A 26,455-nucleotide genomic window follows, 5' to 3' on the forward strand; every position below is an offset into this window, starting at 1 on the left:
TCAGTATAAAATTCAGGCACAGTCTCTGCCCCACTGTCAGGCACAGTCTGAGCCTGGTCTGGGAGTCCCCCATCCTCCAGTCCAGGGTTGGACAGATCATTCAAGTTGTCCTCGGTAGCCATCCTCCCTGGGTGAGGTGTCAGGGAAGAACAAAGGATTCCTAACAATATGTCAGACTACGGCATCCCAGTTAGCCAGAGTCTGTCTTCCTCCCTTCTGCAAGAAGCCAAGGTCTCTTGATTTCAAAAGGTTTATTTGAAAGACAGCATACAGGCCCAGATGTCCACATTCCAGGACCAGGAAGATCCTGGCTGAACACAAGCTTTGTTAGGAATGAGTTACAAAATGAAAGTTGTTACAGATCAAACCCTCCATTCCCAGCCTCTCCCCTCAGTTCACATTGCTGGGCACTCTTCTGTGGGAAGCTGGTCCTTCAAGGTTGACTCTGAAGAAAAACAGATAAGATGCAGTATCCTCTCCCATGGAAAGTGCGGTCATGGCTTAGCTGGACCTGGAGGGAGAGAAAGACTAAACAACTACCCCAGTTAATATGGTGTGACTTAGGTTAAGTTCTCTTAGCATGACAGATCCTGACAGGAATAATAGATCAGAGGCATCACAGAATATTAGGAAGAAAAAAAGTGATATATTGAAAGAGACTAGTAGTGCAATTCTAAACAGACTTACCTTTCAAAATCCTGGTCTTAGAAGGCTGTAAGTTTTCTGTAATTGTTGTCATGCCATCCTAAGCAGGTCTACTCAGAGTCCTACTCAGGATCTATTCAATGGGTTTAATGCCAGGAAAGCGTTGTTTTTTTTTTAAGGGCTGTTCTGTCTGTGTACCAGAGAGGATGATGGTGTTCATGCTACTCATTATGTATGTTTTAGAATGCTGGATACATATTTAACATCTGGGGTTCTGCATATATTTGTTAAAATAAGATGATATATGTTAATCTGGCTCAGAGGCCTTTGATGAGTCCTTCCATGAACATCCTAATGTACCTAATGTACCAATTTGCAGTACTAAGAACATTTTATTGTGGAGTAAATCCCACTGAATTAAATGAGACTTACTTCTAAACAGCCTTGCTTAGGATTGCTCCAATAATTTGGTCTGGTTTTGGTGTCAGCCATCCTGAACAATATTGATTTCAGACCATCACTCTAGCCTTTTCTGTTAGAAGGAACAAAATGTCACTCCCCAGGTGAGGAATTCTGATGTGTTTGTGCTAAGAGGAAAACAAACTTTAAGGTGCTACTGGACCCAAATCTTGCTCTTAATATTGCAAAAGTTTTTTTTCCTTTGACTTGGAAGGTACTTTTAAAAGTACCACTTGCCACTGTATGCCCTGGTGACTTATAGATTAGGTTACTGCAATGAACTCTACATAGGGTTGTTCTTTAAGACTGTCTAGAAGCTGTAGAATGCTGTGACCCAAATGTTGACTGCAGCATATTGAAGGAACCATATTATTCCAATACTGTTCCATCTACACTTGCTCCCAATTTGATTCCAGGCTTAATTCAATTAATTTATATTTATTTATGTTCTCTATAGTCCACTTTTTTTGCTGAGATTCAAGGCAGAAAAGACAATCAATACAATCATCGACTTGCACACTAAAATAAATGAATAAACAATATATGGCTTGGGGCCAGTATACCTAAACTGTTAGCAGTCAAACCCTACCATCATGCTAATAGGGAACTTTATGAATATTGCAATATCATAAACCCCTTCTCCTCATGAGCCCTGAGCAAAAGTCACAGTACCTGGCTAAGATGGAGTTGGGAAAAAACAGAAGTCATAGACAAGACTGACTAGCTGCCCCACACCCCAGAAATATGCAAAGATTTAAGTCAAAAGAGGTCTTCCAGTGCTCCAGAGTTAATCTCATCCACTTCCTTCTGATCGTCTATCTTCCTAATCTGGGCTATTCAGGGACCTGATGAGCTTTTCCCATCTAGAGATCATGAGTCATCAGTCACTTTTCTCACCTTTAGTTCCTCACAGATAGGCACATTCAAGCCTTTCCCAATTTATTGTTTCACCTGCAGACCAAGCATTAAGTTGTTTTTTTGAGGCAGAAGATGCAACCTGAGAAAGACCATCTCAGTCACGGCATCAAAACATTGGTACTCCCTCCACAGGGAGATTCATCTGACTCTATCATTGTCTTCTGCCAGTGGGTGAAGACTTTTTTTTCTGCTTGCCCCCCACCACCAATAACCATTCTTGATCCTTTTCCCTGCTTGTGTTATCTGTGTTGTCCATCTATGTGTTTAATTGAACTGTTTAAATATTTTATATATACCTTAAGTGCTGTTTTAAACATTTTAATGCTCCCTGGATGTCACATTTGCCCTTGACCTATTCCAGTCTGGTTTCAGGCCTGCAACTGGGACTGAGATGGCTTTAGTTGTACTGGTAGACAGTCTTCGCTTATAGTTAGATACAGGGCAGTCTTCCCTTTTGATACTGTTAGATATTTCAGCAGCCTTTGACACAGTTGACCACTCCATACTTACCCCAGCTTGAATATGGAGTTGGTGTTAAGAGAGTAGCTGTCAGGTCTATGGATGACAGGCTATGGCAGATAGATCCCTGTACCCTCACAGCAATCACTCCACAGCCTTGAGTGAAAAGGCTTTATTCAAGGAATCAAATCATGTTCATAGATATGACCACAGGTTGATCAGAAGGTTGACAGGTATAACAATATCTGTAAAAGTTATAGTTCTTATAGGTCCCAATAACATATCCCCCCTCCTAACAGGAAAACACAACTTTTGGCACGAAGTTCTGAGAACTCCCTAAATAGTTTCATGCCTTGTCTAGACAAAGGAGACAGGCAACAGATTAAGAATGAAACACAGTATTCTTCTTTCTCCTGAGAACTAGCAGGTTTTCAAGGTCAGAGACACTGAACTTCAAAGCATAAGAGATAAGACACTCTGGATACAGCAGGCCTGTGAATACAAGGCAAGTTATGGCATCAGCAATATGATATCAAGACACAGCATAGAATAATGGTTCATAGCAACACATCAGCTGGAAATATTGGCACGGATGGGTGACAGACATGACAGTAACCCTTTGGTGGTTACACTCTTTTCTATATGACTGGACATGAAGAGTCTCCATTGGAGGTGTGGAATCAACTGGGTTTGTCTTGTAGAGTGCCACAGGGGTCTTCTTCTCTCATCCATGCCTTTTAATATTATATATATATATATATATATATATATATATATATATATATATATATATATATATATATATATATATATATATATATATATATATATATATATATATATATATATATATATATATATATATATATATATATATATATATATATATATATATATATATATATATATATATATATATATATATATATATATATATATATATATATATATATATATATATATATATATATATATATATATATATATATATATATATATATATATATATATATATATATATATATATATATATATATGAAGCTGCTCAATGAGATCATTCAGAGCTTTGCGGTTGGGTGCCATCAATATGCAGATTACATCCAGCTCTGTATTTCAATAGGCAAGCCTCCAGATGTGTCTGTCTTCATTCTGAACTGGCGCTTTGAGGTTATGATCAGATGGCTAAGGCAGAACAAACTGAAACTGAATCCAGAGAAGACAGCAATAATGCTGGTTGGGAAGACTGATATTCTAGAGGGATTGGATCCACTTGTCCCAGACGGAGTGAAATTGGCTTTCTCTGAGCAGGTCAAGAGCTTGGGAGTGCTCATAGATACTGCCTTGTTCTTTGAAAAGCAGGTTGACATGGTGGCCTAGAGTGGCTTTTTATCAGCTACTTCAGGTATACCAACCTTCTCACTACCTAGCTGATCTGGTCACACTAATCCATGCATTTGTAACTAGAGATGGGCACGATCCAAAAAAAAAATACCGATTAAGCCGTTCGTAGAACCGGGCCACTGCCGAACCCAGGCCACCGATTCTAACTGAACAAGTCCCATTTCTGATCCGGAATCAGGAAGACCAAAGCGGGAGGGTGCCCCGCTGTTTCCAGCGATATAGGAAGGGTGGTTGGCGGCAGCGGCTGCCAGGCCCGGCGGGCAGGGGGAGGTGGCGATGAGCCTCCTCCCTTCATGGAGGGAGGGGACATTCACACACACACACACACACACACACACACACTTAGAGTAGAGGGGGGAGTTTTTAATCCAGCAACGAGCTGCCTCCCCTCAGGGAGGGGACATTCCCAGTGCTGGATCTACAGTTGCCAGCACCCAGGGCAACCGTAGTCAGGCTCTTGCGCGCGTGCGTGTGCTCCTGGGTCACCCCCCCTGCCCACGCAGCAAGCTGGCTGTCCTGGTGCGCTGCGGAGCTGGCAGCAGCACGAGTGGCTTGGCGGCTGCCCACGCCGTTCACCTGCCCCGCAAGACAAGGTGCAGCCGGCTTGCCCATGCGCCCCTTGTCCTGGGGAAAGACGAACAGCATGGGCAGCCTCCCAGCCACCCGCACTGCCTTTTGCCTTTCCCCAGGACAAGGGGCAGCTGGCTTGCCCACACGCCCCTTGTCCTAGGGAAAGACGAACGGCGCGGGCGGCCTCCCAGCCTCCCGCGCTGCCTTTTGCCTTTCCTTTGTGCCCACGGCTGCAGAACACCCCCTTCCCCCTCCCTCCCCAGGGTTGCTGCTCCGTGGTTGGAAGGAAGCCTGCTAATCAAGGAAAGCTGGGCTTCCATTCGTGTTTCGAGGGCGACAGAAGGAGGGCAAACACAGCTCATTCCCCTGGCTCCGTTGGCCCGGGAATAAATTACTGGCGCCAGAGTGTCTGCAATTCCGAACAGAAACCGATACATCCAATCAAGTCCCGAACAAGCAAACCCCCGACTGCTGGATCGATTGTCGTAGACGGAACCGATTAGCTGAGTCACGATGGCGCAAATGCCAAAATCAGGGTTTTTTTTTGAAATCGTAATTCAGATCGTGCCCATGTCTATTTGTAACCTCATGGTTGGACAACAGTAATGTGTTCTACCTGGGTCAGTCCCTGAAGAAAACACAGAAACTATAAGTGGTCCTGAATGTGGCAGCCTGACTATTGTCAGGGGCTAGCATCTGGGAATATATTTACTCATTTTTGAAATAGCTAAACTGTTTGCCAGCTTGTTCCTGAGTTTAATTCAATGGTCACGACCTTTGAAGCCCTTCATGACTTTGGACCCACATATTTGAAGCATTGTCCCCTTCAATACGTCCTGGTGCACCAACTATGATCCTCAGGCAGCCATTTGTTGGCAGTCTCACCACTTAGGGTGGCCCATCTGCCATCAATCATACCCTGGGCCCTTTCCATTGTGGCCCCAGCTCTGTGGAATAGGCTCTCTGAAAAGGTGAGGGGTGCTATTCAGGAGGTGCTGCAAGGCTTGCATATCTATGAGGACTTTTGAGAGAGTGTGAAGGGCAGGCATATTTTAAGGGGGAAGAGGAAGAGATTTTATCTTGGTTTTAAACTGGAGTTTTAAAAATAATTTTGTAAGCTGCCTTGAATTATGTAGGTATTCAAGGTATAACTGTTTAATAAATAATTACATTAAATTAAATGTAGAAATGATTTGATGTTTGTTGCTTTGGGAATCTTATTTGGATGGAAAGATGGTATAGAAATGTTTTAAATAAATACAGTTTTTTTTCTTCCCAAGCAAAAAGTCACTCAAAAGCCCTGATATACATTATTGTAATAAGGAAGCACAAAATACTGGACATTTAAAAAAAAATTGCAAATATTTTTCAGGAAAAAAGAGCCACTGTACATCCTGATGAATTCTGAAAGTTGATTGAACCAACCATATACCACAGTAACAAGACAAAGATGCTACTGAGTTAAAAAATGCGAGAAGAAAACCAGCAAAAAGCTGCCAAATGCACAAAAAAGCCAGAATATCCTGCTGAAGTCTCAGAACCAATGCCTTCTATGCTGCCACCTACCTAAGCAGAAAATCTATGAAGATCTCAGAAACTACGGGTGTATGCTGGTAGGGGACCTAAATCAAGGTTGGCACAATCAACTGTGAGAAGCAAGAAAATCAGATATGATACAGCCATATTGAGCCACAGAAAGCAAGTGATAGAAGTGGGGACAAGCACCCTTGTTTGGTGCAACATGGAGGTGCAACAAGAACAATAATTTTGTCCTCTTGAGAATGAAATTAGCTATTAAGGCAATAATATTCAGTGGCTTGGGAGCCACATGTACCTCTTTGAAATGCCATCTGTGTCATTTCTATGCTCTATTCCCCAATGTGGCACCTGCCTTATGCTTCAGGAAAGTGTACAAAGGCACTTATAGTTAGCAATTGGTTCCCACCTTGGAACAGCCACTGCCAGAGGAATGGTGGAAATGGTGAGCGTCCTTGAGATGCAGTCTCAGGCCAGGGATGGAAGGAAATGTAGGCATTTTGGTTGATGGTAATTGCAACAATGGCTTTCCATGAGCCACAGACTGAGCAGCACCACTGTATTAAGATAAACAAAAAAAAATGGAGAAAATGATGTCTGCACCTATCACCTTGCCCTGAAGAAGAAGTGTACCTTTCTGATGCCACTCAGATAAAGGAAAGCATAGACAAGGTCTTGTAGGTCAGAAGGATGAACTATCTGGATTTTTGTTGTCGTGTATGAAACAGAAAAGTGGAAGGTTTACTTTCTAAGTAAAGGTAGATGAATAACTATGAAAGCTGCTTTACGCACTGTTAGTAACTTAAGGAACGAAGGTTTGAACTATAATGGGTAGGAGTATGTCTGAGGAAGGCTAACCCCATAAGCATTTGATATTTGCATTGTAATGTTATTTTATAATTGGCTTTTTTGAAATGTTCTGTTACATTGTATGAAATGCATTTACTTGATTTCCCAATGGAATTCCATTTCTTCTACTGAATAACAGTTAGAATTTTTGCAGACTGCAATTGACTGGACACAATTTCATTCTTCCACTGTTCAACTATTCCTTTATTTGCTTGTCTTTCTCCTCTTATTTTTTGCTGTTGTTTACCTTATAGTGTATCATCATCATTATTATTTTCAGCTGTGAATTAGCACTCTACTGGTTCGAATCTCACTACTGCCATGAACTCAGTATGTGGCCTTGGGTAAGCCACTCCTCTCAGCCCCAGCTCACCAGCTGTATTGTGGGGATAATAATAACACTGACTTGTTTACTCCTCCGGGTAAGGCAGTAATCTGTATAGAAGAACAGTATAGAAGTGCAGTTATTGTTGTTGTTCTTCTTCTTGTTGTTGTTATTTCAGTTCTACTCTTGAGGGGTTTTTTTTGTGTTTGCCACTCATTCAGCATAGTCCACTGGGACAAATAATAGCCCAGTTAACAGAACATGCCACTTTATTCAATACCATAAATGTAGCAGAATGTGAAAGAATGTGAGGCCCTCTGCTTTATTTCCCATAAACTCTGATTCATGCTTGTTAAAACTGTTTTTTATCTTTTACATGTTACATTTTTTGTCCTAGCTTCAAAGTAAGGTAAATAACATGGAGAAGCACTAAAAATTAATTTCTGTTTGCAAGAACTGGAGCAATGACACAATATTACATGAGCAAAGGCGCTTTTTGTCAGCTGGGTAGAAATTTGTAACTATTTGAAACTCTGTAAAAGTTTTCATAATTTAGAAAGAAGTTAAATTAAATACATTGTCTATATGCATTATTTTTTCTTTCTTTTTTCTATGTTGCTTTTTATATGAAATAAATAATTATTACAAAATTTTAAAAAGGCGAAACACAATTTTTAAAAATCCTGGTCTTCTTTTCACCAAGACAGCTTATTAGCTAGCAATATATTCTGTACATTTTCCCACCAACCTTGAGTAGCAATTGATTTTGGAGAACAGGGAAACAGAATCATTAATTATGCATAAAATTCCTTGCTGGGACACAGGGTTAGTACTACTCCTTAATTTTTAATATAAAATTCTACAAACAATCCTACTTCCAAATGAAACACAATGTATGGTCAAGGGACTAACAGCAATTAGGTATTGGATCCATTTGTTAAAAAAAGTTGGGGGGAAAGAGTGCATCATGAAGTCAAGTCATAAAATTACTGTATTTGTCTTACTAATAAAATTGTTTACAAATTTGGAGATACAGACTACTCCAGGTTAAATTACTTTTGGTAATTAACAATCCCAGGACACTATTCATAGACTCAGGATGGATAGCTTCCTTGTTCTTGCCAAATTCACCTCATCCAACCTTTTCTTATAAATCTGCAATTCAGAGGATAACATCCTAAATTCTTTTTTAGAGTTTTTGTGCCCTGCTCCCTACTACAATACATAGTAGTAATGGGGCCTTTCAGTGATGGATGAACTGTCCCTCAACTCACTGGAAATGGTAAATTTATTCAATCATATGCAATTACCACATGGCATTCCAGGTCTATGGCACAGTCAACATTTCCTTTAGTCATGACTGTTCCATGATGTCCCCAGTCAATTTTTGTATTGTTGTTGTTTTTTCCCTGAGTAATATGATTTCTCCTTGTGAGGGTAAGCATTCCAGAGAGCTTTAGGTCATTTTGCCAGCATCTTTCCTCTCTGGACCATGTCTTTAGCTAATGGTGCTTGGGTTTCTTTGTTAGGTAGAGGTAGAGATTAGAGGCAGGCACGAACCAAAATACGAACCAAAGTTCATCACAAACTGGGTTAGTTCATGGTTTGCAAATTGGTGGTTCATGGGAGCTCATTTCTCAAGAACTGTGACAAATTTTAGCTTAGTTTGTTTGGTTCGTATTTCGGTTCATCACTGCAGACAGCTTGGCGCTGATCAATCAGTTTCCTAGGCAATAGGGGAATGGGCTCTCTGCAGACCTTCTGATGACCTGGAAGTGATGTTTTCATGAACTGAATGAGCTGGTTCATGAACCAAGGCAAGTTTGTGAAAGTTCGTGGTTCATGAAATGTTACGAACCATGAACTGCACGGTTCAGAATCTTCCTGGTTCATGCCTTTCTTTAGTATGGCTCCTCTCACCTAGCTTCTTCTACAAACTTAATCCTTATCATTGGCAAGGAAACCCAAAATCTGGAATCAGACACTGCCCAATGAACCAGGGCAAGTTTGTGAAAGTTCGTGGTTCGTGAAATGCTACGAACCATGAACTGCACGGTTCAGAATTTTCCCGGTTCGTGCCTATCTCTAGTATGGCTCCTCTCACCTAGCTTCTTCTACAAACTTAATCTTTATCATTGGCAAGGAAGCCCAAAATCTGGAATCAGACACTGTCCAACAAAAGAGCAGTCCATTCTTCCAGAGAGTTGATACCTTAACCAGCCTGTTTAAAACTCCATTGAAGAGGAAATCCTTTGCCTTTCCCCTGTAGAACTTAAAAAGTGAGTGTCTATCTAGAATGGTGACAATAGCTCTCATCAGTGGGACTTCCCTGGACTTACACAAATGTAAGTCAAGGTTAGGGAAAGTATACTACGGTTAGTGTTAGGATCTGTTATTTTTGAAACAGTTTGAAACTCCATCTAGTTTCTGTATAAGTCTCCCTCTCCCTTCTCCCTCCCCCCTTCATTCTCCATTTCACCCTGGATTTTCCAAGCATCTCATTTTCATTCTCACATGCTTCCTACTCAAAATACCCACCCTCCCCAATGCTGACTACTTCAATCATGGTGAAATTAACAGCTGTAACTCCAGGCTGGGTACAGAAAAGGATGCCCAGCTTTTGGTCATCCTGCTCTTTTTGGAACTGTAAAGAGACAGGCTGGTGGCATGCTACCCAGGAGCTTGTGTAGGCTTTGTGTGCATGTATATGGTTAAGTGGTCAAGTTGCAAATCAGCACTCTGCTGGTTCAAATCCCACTACCACTATGAGCTCAGCAGGTGGCCTTGGGTAAGCCACTCCTCTCAATCCCAGCCCCCCCCCCAGCTGTATTGTGGGGATAATGCTAAAACTAACTTTGTTCACCACTCTGAGTGGGGCACTAATCTGTCCAAAAGAGCGGTATATAAAGCTTAGTTGTTATTATTTACAATCAAGAAGCACAGCAGTATGGGAAAATTGAGTGATTAGTGGAGCTCTATCTGTCCCCTCTGTTATGACCTGATCATGACAACAGTCTTTTTCTATTTAAAAGCAATGCATATCATGAGACTGCCACAATATGAATGGCTTAACCCTCCTCCATAAAATAGAGCAACCAGCTGAAAGTAATTCAAAGATTCATTTTCAGTGCTATCCCAAGCAGCATTAAGTATTTATAAGTCCATTGATACCAGTGGTTTTGGAACAGAGTAAGTCTGCATAGGATCGCAGTCCTCTCATTCTAAGGACAGTTATCTATTCTTATATTATCTCTGGCCTGTCTGAAAACAAACAAACAAGTTCCGCCTCTTTTGAATAAAGAGATCCCACAAATTTCCTAACATAGGTAGTTCTATTTCTCATCAATGACTTTTAAATAAATGTTTGATAAAAACATCTTTTGATACTTTGATAAATCTTTCTACCATTTTCACAGTGAAGATCAGATTTTTTAAAAAAAAATGTTAAGTTTCACAGATTTGAAGTCTAAGACTATTACTACTGAAGATTCCACTTGTAGTGTGTCCCAGGACAGAAAATACAGGAAGTCATCTGCCCACAATGATTTCTGCTAAAAACTGGTTCCTCCATCTGCCAGAGACATCCTACACCTCTTCCCAGCTTCTGATTAAGTTCTGAAGGAAGAGGCTCATGGCTACTTTGCCTGAGACAAGAGAGAGAGAGAGAGAGAGAAGCTGTGTATCATAAGTTTACACTTTCTCTTTACTGTTTACTTTCTATTACCTTTTGCTTAAAATTGAATTGGGTTTCCCCAGTTGAAACAGTTGCAAAACTGAATTAGTTTCAAGTAGGTAACTGTGTTGATTTGCAGTAGAACAGCAAGATTTGAGTTTAGTGGCACCATAGAGACCAACAAGATTTTCAGAGCATAAGCTGTTGAAGGCAAGAGCTCCCTTCTTTGAAAAGAGGTATCTAAAGAAGGTTATACCCTGAAAATTAAATCACTTTCTCATCACACAATTAATTTGTTCTGTTATAAACTGATTTTTACAATTTCAAATTGTATACTTACAATAGATAGTAGTGGAATACCTTGCATATTGGATTAGTACTGATGAGACCAGTGTTCAAGTATAACCTACCTTGTAGGATTATTGAGGAAATTATGTACACTGCTGTTAATTCCTTGAAGGAGTAGGAGGATAAAAACATCTGATTAATAAAATGACGTATATTTTTAGAGGTTAAAATGAAAACAAATACCTGTACCCCTTTGCTAATGATTTGTGATTAGATAGTTTAATGTTTCTGGCTATTGATGTATTGTCTGGTGTATTTCTGGCTATTATCTGTGTATACGGAATTTATGTAAGAAAAGCAATATACAAAAAAGTAGTATATAAAAAGTATTTTAAATAAATGTATTTCCTTTACAATAAACCCACCTCTCTAAAAGCAATATTTTAAATGTTGACCTCCCTTGCCGAATACCTTTTATCAGGCTTGGGATTTATCTAGGGGTTCTAAGATGTGTGGTTAACTACCAGAAGAAACTTGCTATATTGTAAAGATGACTAATTCTTCAAAGTCTTGCCATTTTATCTTCAGGATTGTGATATGATTCAGATCCAATTCTCACAGAAATTATAATGATAGTGATGCCTAGATTATAATGATAATGAAATTATTATAATTATAAATTATTTCATAATTATAATTATTTCATTATAAAATGAAAATTATAATGATCGTGATGCCCCTCAGTCAGAAGAAGGAGACAGACACAAGGCTTGGTACTAAGGGGCACTTTATTGAACATGACATCATCCGTTAACTGCGGCCAAGGCCAACTAGTGGTACAGGTCAAGTCACGGGGTCAACCCTGGACCTCCACCTTGACCTGTCTAGGTGAGCCCCACTGACCCTGGTGGAAGGCATTCTTAGAATGGCTTAGACCCAGGTGGCTGGGCAAATGGTTGCCCCCCTTCAAGCTCCTAAAGCCTCAGCTGTACAGCATGAGGGAAGGACTTGCACCTGGGGTTCTCTGGAGGCAGTCTGCCCAAGTTGTGGTAGCTGTGAAGCATACCATTCAGTCCTGTCAGACCCCATTTTCCCACCAATGGGGAATTGCCAAGGGGGTGCTACCAGCCCTCTCCCTATTCCCAAACTCTCTCCAGCCCATTACCTTCCTATCCGGCACTACCCAGGTCAATTACCTCAAACTGCTGCTGACAGTACAAGGTAGGCGAAAAACCTTCGCTCTTCCTTAGCCAATGTGAGGAAAATGGGAAAAAATTCCTACCTGGCTCTGCAACAGCAGCTGGCTAATCCTGAACTGCAACAGGGTGAGGTCGGTGGGCTGATCATGCGGAGCAACTACTGGCTGGGAGGGTGGAGACACCTTATATGGCATCTGTCACTACCTCACGGCAGAGTCCCCAGATGCCCAGGATGGTGTCCTGCCTCCTCCTCCTTCCGAGGAGGCAAATCTCATCCCCCAGCTCAAGCCGCAGTGTGGCTGCCAGGAGGGGGCTGCAATGTCAGCAGGTTAAGTTGAGTCATCTGGTTTAAATATGTTTTCAAAGTAGAGAGTTTTTTTCTTTATAAATAAGGAGAATTTTTCGTGTGACTTCTACATGTACAGTACAAAGTTGTCCATCCTAGATCCATGTTTACACTTCAGTAATAGAATGGAGGCAAAGAAATGTCATTATTTATTTATTTATTTATTTATTTATTTATTTAGCAACATTTGTGTCCAATTTTTATAGACATATTGGGCGTAGGAGAAGTCGAAATCAGAATAAGCAAGGATTATATTGTGCCTAATGTTTTCATTTGTCACCCAGGGGCTACATCGAACTGCGTTGTGGCTCAATAAACACACCAGACACTTGCGTGGGTTATAAAATGGCCACAACTTTATTGATTACAGCTATATGGTGCATTGGCCTAGCATCTGGGCTGGATCCCCGTTGGCATCGTAGGCCTCGCTGCCAAACCGATGCATCACCCGCCAGCCTCCCGCTGGCGCCTCGGCACGAGCTGTTCCGTCGCCGGCTCCGCCTGGCGACCCTTGCCTCCAAATCCGTCGGGGTGAGCAGCTCGCAGGCCCTCTCACCCTGTTGGGATCCAGCCCAATGCCCTAAAATACCGCCAACCCATAAAGTTGTGACAGAGCCCCCTCCATAGCTCTGAAAATGCGGAGGGTGGGAGGGTGAATCTTGCTGCTGCAGATGCTCGGACAACAATGGCGATGACCACGCAGCTGGACCTTCGCGGGATGGATGCTCCGCCTCTACTCTTCTCCCCGCCTCCACTCCGTCCGGCCCCGGGTGCCAACTCCGCTCGCTGGTGAGTCAGCAGCTGTTTTTTGTCACCCAGGGGCTACGTCGAACTGCGTTGTGGCTCAATAAACACACCAGACACTTGCGTGGGTTATAAAATGGCCACAACTTTATTGATTACAGCTATATGGAGCATTGGCCTAGCATCTGGGCTGGATCCCCGTTGGCATTGTAGGCCTCGCTGCCGAACCGATGCATCACCCGCCAGCCTCCCGCTGGCGCCTCGGAACGAGCTGTTCCATCGCCGGCTCCGCCTGGTGACCCTTGCCTCCAAATCCATCGGGGTGAGCAGCTCGCAGGCCCGCTCACCCTGTTGGGATCCAGCCCAATGCCCTAAAATACCGCCACCGGAGGCAGGCCACGGGCCTGCCTCCCCGCCAACGCTCCAGCTGCTGTAACCACAAAGGTGGAGCCATCCCTACCCCTGGGGTCCTAACTTCGATGACCAGAGGGAGGCGAAAAAACCCCAAGTGGCCTCGGCCAATTTGGCCCCTTGCGGGAAAAATTCCTCCCTGGCCCCCTGAGGCGACTGGCATAACAGCCCTGGTGATCTCCGCCAGGGCCCTCCAGGGGGCCCACTCTCAACCCCCTGCCAGCGCTGCTCTCGATGTTTTCGCGCCAGTCTGTCATCGTGCAGCCTCTCCGCAGCAGGGTCGCCGTGCCTGTAACTTAATCACATACGTTAGTACTTCCCTGCCGGACATACCCTAAGTAGGCTCTGGATTTCCACCTGCCCAGGTGTTTTATCATGTCAGCGGACAGGCCCACATCCGCTGCTGTGGTTGCGGCCCCTATGCGGAACGAGTGGGACCCGTAGGCCTCTGGTGGGAAGCCCGCCGCTCGCAGGCCGGTTCGCAACACCGCTGCAAATTGATACCTCGTGAGTGGCCTGCCGTTGGCGTGCACCAGGAGCTGACCCGAGATGGCCGGGCGCCTGTCTAGGTAGGCTCTTACCGCCCGAACAGGGCACGGGGCCCCCCGCCCCGCTGCCTGGAGCCGTACCAATGATCCGTGCCCCAGCTGGTCAGTCTTGGACCGCTGCACCCTGATCCGGAGCTCGGCCCCCATGACCCTAACATCGTCCCGCGCTAAGGCCCTGTTGGACTGATCCCCGGCAGAGGCTGCCGCTAGCTCACTAACGCGGAAGGCCCCGTAAAAGGCGAGGCTGAAGGCCGCCGTGAACAGTAAGCTTTCAAAAGGGGAGTGACAGGTCCCACTCAGCTGCCCCAGCAGCACCCGCAAGACCTCGACTGTAATGGGCCGCCTGGAGTCCCTGTGCGGAGGCTCCCGGCGGGCCCAACCCGCCACGGCCCTGCGAGCCAGGAAGCTGCCTGTCGGGTCTGCCCTCCCCGTCGCCCTGCAAAAGAACGAGATGGCCGCCACATGCGTCTTGATGGTCTTGGGTGCATACCCTGCCTCATCCATCCGAGCCAGGTACTCCAGCAGGGCCGCTTCTGGTATGTCCACCCGTGCCTGGTCAGGTCTTTCTGAGAGGAATGTCATGAAGGCAGTGATAGCGGACCTGTAGGCCCGCCTGGTCGTCGGCGCCAGCGACTCCAACACTCCCTGCACTATTCGTTGTTCCCAAGCTCCCACAGCTCTTCCAGGAAGAGCTCTGGGTGTTGCCTTGTGTCTGGTGCTAGGTCCCGAAACCTGTCCTCCTGAAATCAAGAAAGAGCATCTGCTATGTCGTTGTCCACTCCTAGTAGGTGCTTAGCCCCAAAAACGATGTTGTGCTGCAAACACCAGAGTACCAGCCTGCGAACCAGGCGCATGACGCACTCTGAGCGTGATGACTGTCTATTCACGACTCGAACCACTGCCTGGTTGTCGCACCAAAAGAGGACCTTTTTGCTGCTGAACTGTTCCTTCCAGAGCTCTACTGCCACCAGGATGGGGAAGAGCTCCAGGAACGTACGGTCCCGCAGGATGCTGCCACTCCGCCATGCTTCAGGCCATTTCTGGGCGCACCACCAGCCTCTCCAGTACACTCCAAACCCCGCGCCTCCTGCCACGTCGGAGTGCACTTGCAAGGAAGCCCCCGCCTCGAGCGGGTCCCGCCACCAGGACACACCGTTGTAATCCCTCAAGAAGGCGTCCCAGACCTTCTTTCAGTTGCTTCGTTATCCTGATGTGGTGGTGCAGTTCCGATGCCCCGGCCATTGCTCTGGCTAACCGGGCGCAAAATGGTCTCCCTGGGGCCACAACCCGGCATGCAAAGTTCAAGCTGCCCAGCAGGGACTGCACCTCCCTCAGCGTTTTCTTCCTGGCTTTGAGCATAGACTGGATCTTGTCTCGTAGGTCTTTCAGCTTCTCAGGAGGCAGCCTGCATGCTCCCCTCGCTGAATCTATCTCTATCCCCAGATAAGACAGGCAGGTGGTAGGGCCTTCGGTCTTCTCTGGGGCCAGTGGAATGCCCAAATCTAATGCCAGCCCCTAGAATAGCCCCAGGAGTCTGTGGCACTCCCCCCCGTCCCCCGGCCCTGGCATGATAAAGTCATCCAGGTAGTGCGAGACAAATGGGGAGCGCGCCAGATCTTTTAGCGCCCACTCTAGGAATGTGCTGAAGGTCTCTTTTTTTTAAAAAAAGAATTTTTATTGGATTAGAAACATATAATAACAATTATAATCACATTCTTTAATTTTTTCTAATTCTAACCCCCTCCCTCCCCCCCCCTTTTTATTGACTTCCAACAGTTTTCCAACCCCCTATCCACTTTCGCTCTACTCCTTCATATTTATTTTATTTGTTTATTATAATATACTTTCAGATTCTTCTAAGCACTATTTCCACTTCCTTTCACATATAAATTGTCATATAAATAAAATCCTCTTAATCTATCTTCTTCATTAAAACTACTAATAATATTCATTTTGATAACCTGTGTTTTATCTTACTCCTTCTATTCTCTTCAATATGGGACAAACAATTTGCCCCCCTTTATACATCAATTCCAATACTTCTATACACATACTTATTATACACACTTATTGTCATTTGCTTAGGCTTCTGTTCTATATGTTGTTCTTTATCTATACATATACCATAAGTCTAACAATTAGACCTATCTTTGAATTTACGTATGTATGTATATATTCACTCTATGTTATACGGTTATCTTTCCAAAAAATATAGATTAGTTAATTTCTATCCCATTAATTCACATAGTATCAACGCTATTGCTACTTAATATAATACTTAAAAATCATATAAAGTTGCTTAGAATTTTTCCATTAACTCTCCACCCCCTCGGTATAGTCACTTCTCTCCTCCTGTGTACCTCAATAATTTTCAAACTGCCACAGTTCTCCTCCCACCTCCCATTTTTTCACCAAATATTGTTTCAGCTTTCCCCAGTCCGTGTTAAACTGCCCTGGATCAAGGTCTCTCAGTTTTCTTGTCATTTTGTCCATCTCCGCCATGTACAGCAATTTGTAAATCCAGTCCTCAGTAGTTGGCACTTCTTGTACTTTCCACTTCTGCGCATACAAAAGTCTGGCTGCTGCCGTCATATAGAATATCAATGTCCTATGTTGTGCTGGGATGTCTTCCATTCCCAAGTTCAGTAGCAGGAGTTCTGGGTTCTTGTTAACTTGAAATTGTAAAATCTCACTCATTACTCTTATTATTTCCCCCCAGTACTGCCTAGCTACCTCGCAAGTCCACCACATATGATACATTGATCCCTCATGTTTTTTACATTTCCAGCATTTATTAGACATATTCGAGTTCCCTAGCGCAATCTTCTTTGGCGTCAGATACCAACGGTAAATCATTTTGTAAATATTCTCTTTAATATTGGTACATGTCGTGATTTTCAATGTATGTTTCCACAAGTATTCCCACGCCTCCATTGTTATTTCTTTGTTAAAGTTTATAGCCCACTTCACCATTTGCACTTTGACTGTCTCATCTTCAGTATACCATTTTAACAACACTTTGTAGACCTTAGAAATTTCCTTTTGGTCTTCTTGTAAAATTACTTTCTCTAATTCTGAGTCTTCCATCCTTATCCCTCCCTTCGCACAGTCTGAGTAATAAAGATCTCTAACTTGTCTATATTGAAACCAGTCGTAGTTTGGAGACATCTCTTGTTGCGTTCTTATTCTTATTTTAAAGGATTCTATTTGAGTTATCTCCTTATACGTTAAACACTGTTGTTCATTATCGACCGTTCTTGGATCTATTACTTCATATGGAACCACCCAGGAGGGAATTCCTTCTTGTAGGTATTCTTTGTACTTCTTCCAAATTGTGAAGAGGCTTCTCCGAATATAGTGATGCAGGAACATAGAATCTGCTTTTACTTTATCATACCATAGGTATGCATGCCATCCAAATAATTTTTTGTATCCCTCTAAGGCCAGCAGTTTGCGATTTTTCAATGTGATCCAATCCTTCAACCATACCAGACAGATTGCATCATAATAAAGTCTCAAGTTGGGCAGTTGCATTCCCCCTCTTTCTTTTGCATCCTGTAACACTTTCATTTTCACTCGAGGCTTCCTGCCTGCCCACACAAACTCTGATATTTTCCTCTGCCATTTATCAAATTGCTTGGAGTCCCTAATGATTGGTATAGTCTGTAACAGAAACATAACTCTTGGTAACACGTTCATCTTGATTACTGCAATTCTTCCCAACCATGACAAGTTCAGCCTATTCCATTTGATCAAATCATGCTCTATTTGAGTCCATAATTTCTCATAGTTATTCTTAAATAGATCTATATTTTTTGCAGTCAATTCAATTCCCAAGTACTTCACCTTACTTGTTACCTCACAGTCTGTTATTTCCTTTAATAACTGTTGCTTTTGTTTAATCATATTCTTACATAAAATCTTTGATTTCTTTTTGTTTACATAGAAACCTGCCAAGTCTCCAAACTCTTTTATTTTTTCTATTACCTTAGGCATGTTTTCAATTGGATCTTCCACAATTAACATTATATCATCTGCAAACGCTCTGACCTTATAGGAAAAGTCTTTTATCTTTATACCACGGATTGCATTATCTTCTCTAATCTGCATCATCAAAATTTCAAGAACCAAAATAAACAACAATGGGGATAGCGGGCAACCTTGTCTTGTACCCTTTCCAATAATCAGTTTTTTAGTCAGCTCGTCATTCACCACAATTGCTGCACTCTGGTCTCTATAAATTTCTCTCACTGCTCTTATGAACCTTTCCCCCATTTGTAGCTGTTCCATGGTGGCAAACATAAAGTCCCAGTTCAAATTGTCAAATGCTTTTTCAGCGTCTACAAAAAAGAAACCAACCTCCTTATCACATCGCCTGTCATAGTATTCTATAGCGTTTATGACTGTCCTTAGGTTGTCTCTGATTTGTCTATTTGGTAAAAAGCCTGCTTGTTCTTCTCCAATAACTTCGGCTAGCCACCCCTTTATTCTCTCCGCCAAGATATTTGCAAAAATCTTGTAGTCATTATTAAGTAAAGAGATAGGTCTGTAGTTTTTAACATTGGTCAAGTCCTGTCCTTCTTTGGGGATCAATGATATATTTGCTTCACTCCAGGTATCTGGGATCCTTTGGTCCCTCATAACACCATTGATCACCTCTTTTAAAAACGGTACCAGTTCATTGGCCATTGCCTTGTAAAACTTAGCTGTGAGTCCATCAGGCCCTGGCGCTTTTCCCAAGTTTGTTGACTGTATTGCCTTCCTTATCTCTTCTTCTGTTACTTCACTGTTTAGTTTAACTCTCCACTCCTCGGACATTACTGGCAGCTTCATTTTCTCCAGATATGCGGCTATCGCATCTTTATTCACTTCTTTCTTATCATACAATTTAGCGTAAAATTTATAAAAGGCTCTGCTAATAGCGACCTGTTCCAGGTGTACTTTATTGTCATCACATATTTTATTTATTATCTTTTTCTCCTTTCCTTTTCTTCAATTGCCATGCCAAAAATTTCCCAGGTTTGTTCGCCCCTTCAAACGACTTTTGATTCAGTCTTTTCAGATTCCATTCCAATTCTTTATTATTCATGGCCGTCAACTGCTCCTGAAGGATTTTAATGTCCTGATATATTTTCTTTTTCCCTGGTCTTTTCTTCAACTGGATTTCTTTGGCTTTTATTTTTTCCATAATCTCCTGTCTCTTCTCCTCTTTTTTCCTTCGGAGTCTTCCATTTAAGTCCATTAATACACCTCTGATTACTGCCTTGTACGTTTCCCATACCTTGTTGGTTGGTACTTCTTGATTCATGTTGTACTGTATGAAGAATTTAGTCTCCCTTCTCAACATTTCCATATTTTCTCCCTTTTGCAACAAATCCTCATTTATTCTCCATCCTTTTCTCTTAGTTCTTTTTCCAAATTTCCACATAATTGGGTTATGATCTGAGCCTACCATAGGCATTATTTCTACTTCCTTATTATTTCTACTGGGCCGCCGCGGCCGCAGCTGGGCCGCGGCTGGGCCGCGGTTTAGAGGGGGCCGTCCTCAATGGCTGCGGCTCGGCAGGGGGGCCTTCATCGGCGGCGACGCCGGTCGTCCGGTCGCCACCGTGCGGGCCGCCGCATCTGCGGCTGGCGCGCGACGAGGCCTGCAGGGCGGTCGCTGGCAAGGGGGTCTTTCTCCAGGCTGTGGCCATCTCGTGACGAGTTGCTGTCCCCTCAGGGGTGGGAGGGGCCGGGGCCAGTGCCCCCCCTCCCCGAGGGGGGAGCGGCTCTGGGGTTCGCGGGGCGGGCCGGCAATGGTGGTGCACTGACCGAGCGGCTCAGGCTCAGCAGCGACGGAGCTTCACGGCCTCCTGGCCTGGGCCGGCTGCGGGGGAGCCACCCCCCTCGTCCAGGAGCTGACAGCAAATCGCCTCGCCAGGCGGGCATTCTCTTCACAGGCAAATTGCTCCAAGCACCAGCGCAACCGGCAAGGCAGGGGCCCTGTCATGAGGGGCGCCGCGGGGGGCCCCCGCAAGGTCTGGGCCAAGGCTCCAGCCAAGGCGGCCAGGAGTGGGATGCAGCTGCCCCCCAGGGAGTGGGTCACATGCCGGGTGGCCTCCCCCGCACAAGGGGTCGACATCCGGGCAGCATGGCAGAGCATGCAGGATAACATGGCCGTGCTCTCCGCCGTGTTTGGCGGGGGCGAGGCCCCCACCGCAGGCCACCGGGCCGCCACCGCCGGGGTGACCCCCACCGCCCCGCCTCCCATCCGACACCTCCCCCAGCAGGGGGCGGCGGATGGTCAAAGTAGGGGCTGCTCTCCCCCCCGGGGTGCCGGGCGAAGGGATGCCAGGCGCTGCACGACGAGGAGCCCATCGAGGGAAATCGGAGACAAGATGGAGATGGAGGAAGAAGTGGAGCCGGCAAGTCCCGGGGGTGATCGGAAGAGTGGGCCCGAGCGGAGACGGAGCGCAGGGCGGTCAAAGGCGTCGGATCGGCGGACACGCAGGTCTCACCATAGGAGCAGGAGCCGCAGCTCGGCATCATCCAGGGGATCAGGAGGTGAGTCATCTGGGGAGGAAGACTGGGAACGGAAAGCGAGGGACTACTGGGAGACGGCTGCCTACACCCCGGGGCTGGCAGAATGGGCTCGACGACGCAGGCACCGGAGCAGGGCCTCTACAGGGGCCCGAGCAGCATTGGAGCACTCCCGCTCAACCCGAGTGGGGAAGTCTCCGCCACCAGTGGGGCCAGAAGCGCCCATCGGGTATCACCTGCCATCCCGGGTGAGGGAGCGCATCTTGAATGGGTACTATGTAGACATATCTACCCTGCTACAACCCGAGGAGCCAGAAGGGGACAGCGGAGCCCCGCGCAAACGCAGGCAACAGGACAAGGAGAGGCCGGCTGAGCGCATGTTCATTAACTGGGTCCTGGGGTTCTGTGAGTACACGGGAGTGGTGCAAGCCGCAAACCCGGAGCGGGCCTGGCACCTCACCATGCACATGAGGGAGGTAGCACACATCAAAGCCACCTCGAGCAAACGGGCGGCCTTGAAGTATGACGAGAGTTTTCGGAAGAAGGCTTCCAGCAACGAGCTCATGCGTTGGGACCAGCCGGACAGCATGGGCTGGCTGAGGGCAGTCAACAACAGAGGCTCGGGGGAGCGAGTCCGGGCAGAGACTTCAGGGTACAGACGCCATAACACAAAAAGTCACTGCTGGGAGTTCAACACGGGCGGTTGCCGCAAGATGAGATGCCGCTTCGATCACGTGTGCGAAGAGTGTCAGGGCCGGCACCCCCGGAGGGACTGCCCCAGAGGCAGCGGAGCCCAGCGCCCCTTTCGGGGAGGCGCTGGGGGGAGTGGAACCAAAGGCGACGATGGGGGAAGGACACCAGCAGCGGGAGGGCAGCCCCCGGGAGGAAGTGAGAACGTCAGCCTGGGAGACTGGCGGTCCCTCGCCCTGACGCCAGTCTCCCCAACAGCGCTGCGGCCGTGGCTGCAGCGCTACACCAACAGGGCAGCTGCTTCCTTGCTTTGGGGGGGTTTCACCGAGGGATTCTGGATCCCATTCATGGGTCCCCGGGACGCCATGGATGCACCTAACCTCAAGTCAGTGCGAGACCTGCCGGACGTGGTGGCGGCCAAGATCAACAAGGAAGTGCAAGCAGGGCGCGTGGCGGGCCCATTTGATTCACCCCCTGTGGAGAATCTGAGAGTGTCCCTGCTGGGGGTGGTCCCAAAGAAGACACTGGGTGAATACCGGCTGATTCACCACCTATCATACCCAAAAGGAGCATCAGTTAATGAGGCGATACCACCAGAACTGTGCACGGTGCGCTACGCATCATTCGACCACGCCGTGAACTTGGTGCGGGCCTGCGGCAGGGGCGCGCTGATGGCCAAGTGCGATATACAATCGGCCTTTCGGCTGCTCCCAGTCCACCCGGAGGACTGGCCCCTCCTGGGGTTCAAGTTCCAAGGCAAGTGGTATATGGACAAGGCCATGCCTATGGGGTGCGCGGTCGCCTGCGCAGCGTTTGAGACCTTCAGCACATTCCGGACTTCCGGTTTGGGATCCATGGAGGTCTAAGGCAGCTCTAAGTGCAGAGCTGACCGGGCTGCCGTTTCAGCGGCCGGAGGGGCACAAATAGCCCCCGGCCACCTGCTCTCAGGCGGAGAACAGGCAAAGAACTCTCAAAGACCTCAGGGCGCGTTGATCTCGGGTGAGGGGGGGTTCTGCGCTAAGGATTCTCTCTTGACCCTTGAGGTCCCACCCTTTGACAGGTCGGCATAGACCTCTGCGACAGACCCGGGGCCAGTGCAGCTGGCATAAGACCTTCGTGCCCAAGCTTCAACAGGGGGAAAATAAACGGAAAGAGAACTTAAGATTGAAGCAGTGATTACAACCCAGAAAGATGTTTGAAAAGGTAAAGATCACTATCTCCTGAATTGGGATGGATTGTTAAAAGTAACGAAGTTTTAAAAGGACTTTTTAAACTGCAACAGACTTACTATAAGGAGGGGGAAACCCGGCAAGAAATAGATTCCAAAAAGGACTAAGTAAAAAGAAGTAATTTCAGAAAAGAGACATTTGTTTATCATACCTGTGGTTGAGAATCGATAGCAGGCTGTGGGAAAACTTCTACCATCGCGAGAGCTGCAGCGGAGAGTCGGGAAACAGGAAGTACGTAATAGTGATAGAGTCGCCAGAAGGAGACGGCCCCTACTGGAAGACAGGAAGAAGGGCATCCCCATTTTTGAACAGGGAAGGGCTTTGGCTTCAGCAAGGGCGGAAGTAGGACATCTTGGATTACAAAAGGGTACAGAGAAACCATAGAGAAAAGACGCCAGACATTTTGGATTTTTGAAGCGATTTTTGTTCATTTAAAGGACCGGGACTTTTAAATTAATTAAAAGGACTACCAATTTGGACGCCACGGAGCTAAGAAAACGTGCAGACTCGTGGGAGCGAGGTAAATCAAGCCCCACGATGTCGAAGAAAGAGTGGCAAGCAGCCATAGAGAACTTGGACAAAAAATTTTGTGAAATGCTAAAGGAGCTTAAAGAAACAAAATTGGAGTTGGTGAAAGAAGTCAAAGATGTCAAAGAGACAGTTAAAAATGAGCTGGCAGAAGTAAAAAAGGGAATGGAGACGATACAAACCGACCTGCAGGCAGCGCAGCAAAAAGTTAACGATGTGGAGAAGGCGATGGACAACCTTACAGAGACGCAGCGAACGGACATGAGAGTAATGAGGGGAAGAATGGCAGTTGCGGAGAGTAAATATATGGAAAAGCAGCTGAGGTTTCGAGGTTTGTTGGAAGTAGAAGGAAAGACAGCACAAGAACAGGTGACTGAAGTGTTAGCTGAATACCTGGAAAAGGAGGAGGAGGAGGTTGTGGCTTTCCTAGATGTGGTGTACCGAATAAATTCCAGATTTGCGACCCAGAGAAAGGTACCAAGGGATGTGATAGTGCAATTTACGACAAGGAATGTAAGGGAAATGATAGTGACTAAGCAATTTCAAACAGGTGGCGCCCGGTCAGCCTGCCTGGCGCCGCCGCTGAAGAAGGCCCCACCAGGCTGTGCCCCAGCCGCAGGCCCGCACAGGTGGCACCCGGGCACCCGGCCCAGCGCCGTAAACAAAGAAGGCCCTGCCGGGCCGCAGAGGCTCCCCGCCAAGCCGTGGCGCCGCCCGGCGCCGCCGGTGAAGTAGGCCCTTACCAGGCTGCGGAAGGTTCCCGCCAGGCCGCAGCCTAGCTGTGGGCCGGCACAGTGAAGAAGGCCTTAGCCGGGCCGCGGAAGGCCCCCCGCCGGGCCGCGGCCTGGCCGCGGGCCAGCACAGGCGGCGCTCGGGCAGCCCACCCGGTGCCGCCGGCGAAGAAAGCTCCCACCGGGCCACGGAAGGTCCCCGCTGGGCCGCGGCCTAGCCGCGGGCCGGCACAGACGGCACTCGGGCAGCCCGCCCGGCGCCGCCGGCAAAGAAGGCTCCCGCCGGGCCACGGAAGGTCCCTGCCGGGCCGCGGCCTAGTCGTGGGGCGGCACCGGCGGTGCCCGCCAGACCGCCTGACGATGACTCCGCAGAAGGACCCCCGCCCGACCATGGCCCGCTCGCAGCCCGGCTGCGGCCCGGCCGCAGCAGCGGTGGCCCAGCCATGGGCCCGCCGCAGCAGCGGCGGCCCGCCTGGCGGCACCTGGGCGAACCGATGCCACCGGCAAAGAAGACCCCCGCCGCGGCGCTGCGCCGCGGCCGTCTCTTGACGGCTCCGCCGGGCCGCGACCCCCGCCGCAGGGCGGCCGCGGCCGCAGAGGCCCTCCCAGGCGGCGCCCGGGCAGCCCGCCCGGCACCGCACCAGGAAACAAGAAGGCCCAGATGGGCTGAGGTCTCGTTGCCTGCCGGCCACGGCCGCGGCGGCCCGCAGGGCGGCAGCCGGTCCCCCCCGCAGATGCCCCCCAGCCGGTCGAGGCCCCGCCGAGGGCCGTCCGTGGTGGCGGCAAGCCACCCGGTGGCTTGGGGAGACCCGCCGGGGCAGAGGCCCCGACAAAGCCTCCCGCCGTAGGCCCCGTCGCTGGCCCAGGGAGATCCTCCGGGACAGAGGCCCCGGCAAGGCCCCTGCCGGAGGCCTCCTTGCTGGGGACAGGGGAAACCCCCTCCCAGGACCGCTCCTCACCCTTGGTGGCAGAGGAGGCTGCCCCTTCCCCCACCCGAGCATCTGACTCCTTACATGAATCTTGCTGCTGCAGATGCTCGGAAGGAAAAAAGGGGGGCAGAACCCTACAGGATACAAAAATTGATTCTTTATATAATATTTTCAAAATTTCAAAAGTGCAATGTGCTCATAACGCATGTAAAGGTGCGGGTAAAGGACACTGCCGCCCACACCGGGATGAATGAATGTATGGCTGATGCTTACTTTTACTTGGTGGTTAAAAACAGAAGCTCCTGAAGAAGCAGGCGTGAAATCTGTTCGCAGCCGGCCTCAGATTGAGTGATTGAGAGCATTCCAGGGGAGAGCGTTCTATGGTGTGTTATCCCAGGAGGAAGCACTCCCCAGCGTTTGTTTCCTCACTGGCAATTACCTCTGCACCGTGCTGGAATGAAATAACAACTAAGATATTTCCACCTTAAGTCATAATAACATAGAAGGATAAACTGACTTCAAACAAAGACTTAAGCCTATGCGGGCTATTATCTCCCGGAAAATATTTCATGAATTGGTTCTTCAAATGGTATCATCTCTTATTCATCCTACCTTGTAAGATTGCTTATGTAATATGTACTGAATCTTGTATGGAGTGTTACGAGCATGTTGCATTTTTGAAACTTTGAAGACACTGTATGAAGCGTTATGAGCACATTGCACTTTTGAAATTTTGAAAATATTATATAAAGAATCAATTTTTGTATCCTGTAGGGTTCTGCCCCCCTTTTTTCCTTCCAGTTTATTACAGGTACAGCCACCTATTTTGTAGCTGCAGATGCTCGGACAACAATGGCGATGACCACGCGGCTGGACCTTCGCGGGATGGATGCTCCGCCTCTACTCTTCTCCCCACCTCCACTCCGTCCGGCCCTGGGTGCCAACTCCGCTCGCTGGTGAGTCAGCAGCTGTTTTTTATTAACAGAGAAATATAGAATTACTAGCTTGAAACCCAAGCTTCGCTACAGTATTTAATTACTTTAAATCCAGTTATAATACTTAGAGGTATGTAACATTTTTTGGTTTGTCTTTTTTGGGGGAGGGGGGAGTTGGTTTTGTAGTATAATAGCATAGTACCCAAGCTTCACAAAAGTGTTTGAATAAAGCAAAGTGTGTAGATGTCTAAAACTGATGACGTGAATTTTGAAATGTAACATTGATTGAAGAGATTTTTAAAAGGAAAAGATTGTAGTGCAAGAAATAAAGTGAAAAATACGTACCACTGTTTTTTTTTCTACTGAAGGACCTCTTTGTAGACCACATTGGTGGTTATCCCCTCAGGTGCTAGAATCACCAGGTGCTGGGTGAGCTCACAATCAGGCCTCATAGAACTGCCCAAGTAAGAAGCAAACCTCCTTCAAGTCAATTCCTGCCACCTTCAGTGTCTGGCCCTGG

This window comes from Eublepharis macularius, chromosome 3, assembly GCF_028583425.1.
Source record: "Eublepharis macularius isolate TG4126 chromosome 3, MPM_Emac_v1.0, whole genome shotgun sequence".
NCBI classification, from domain to species: domain Eukaryota; kingdom Metazoa; phylum Chordata; class Lepidosauria; order Squamata; family Eublepharidae; genus Eublepharis; species Eublepharis macularius.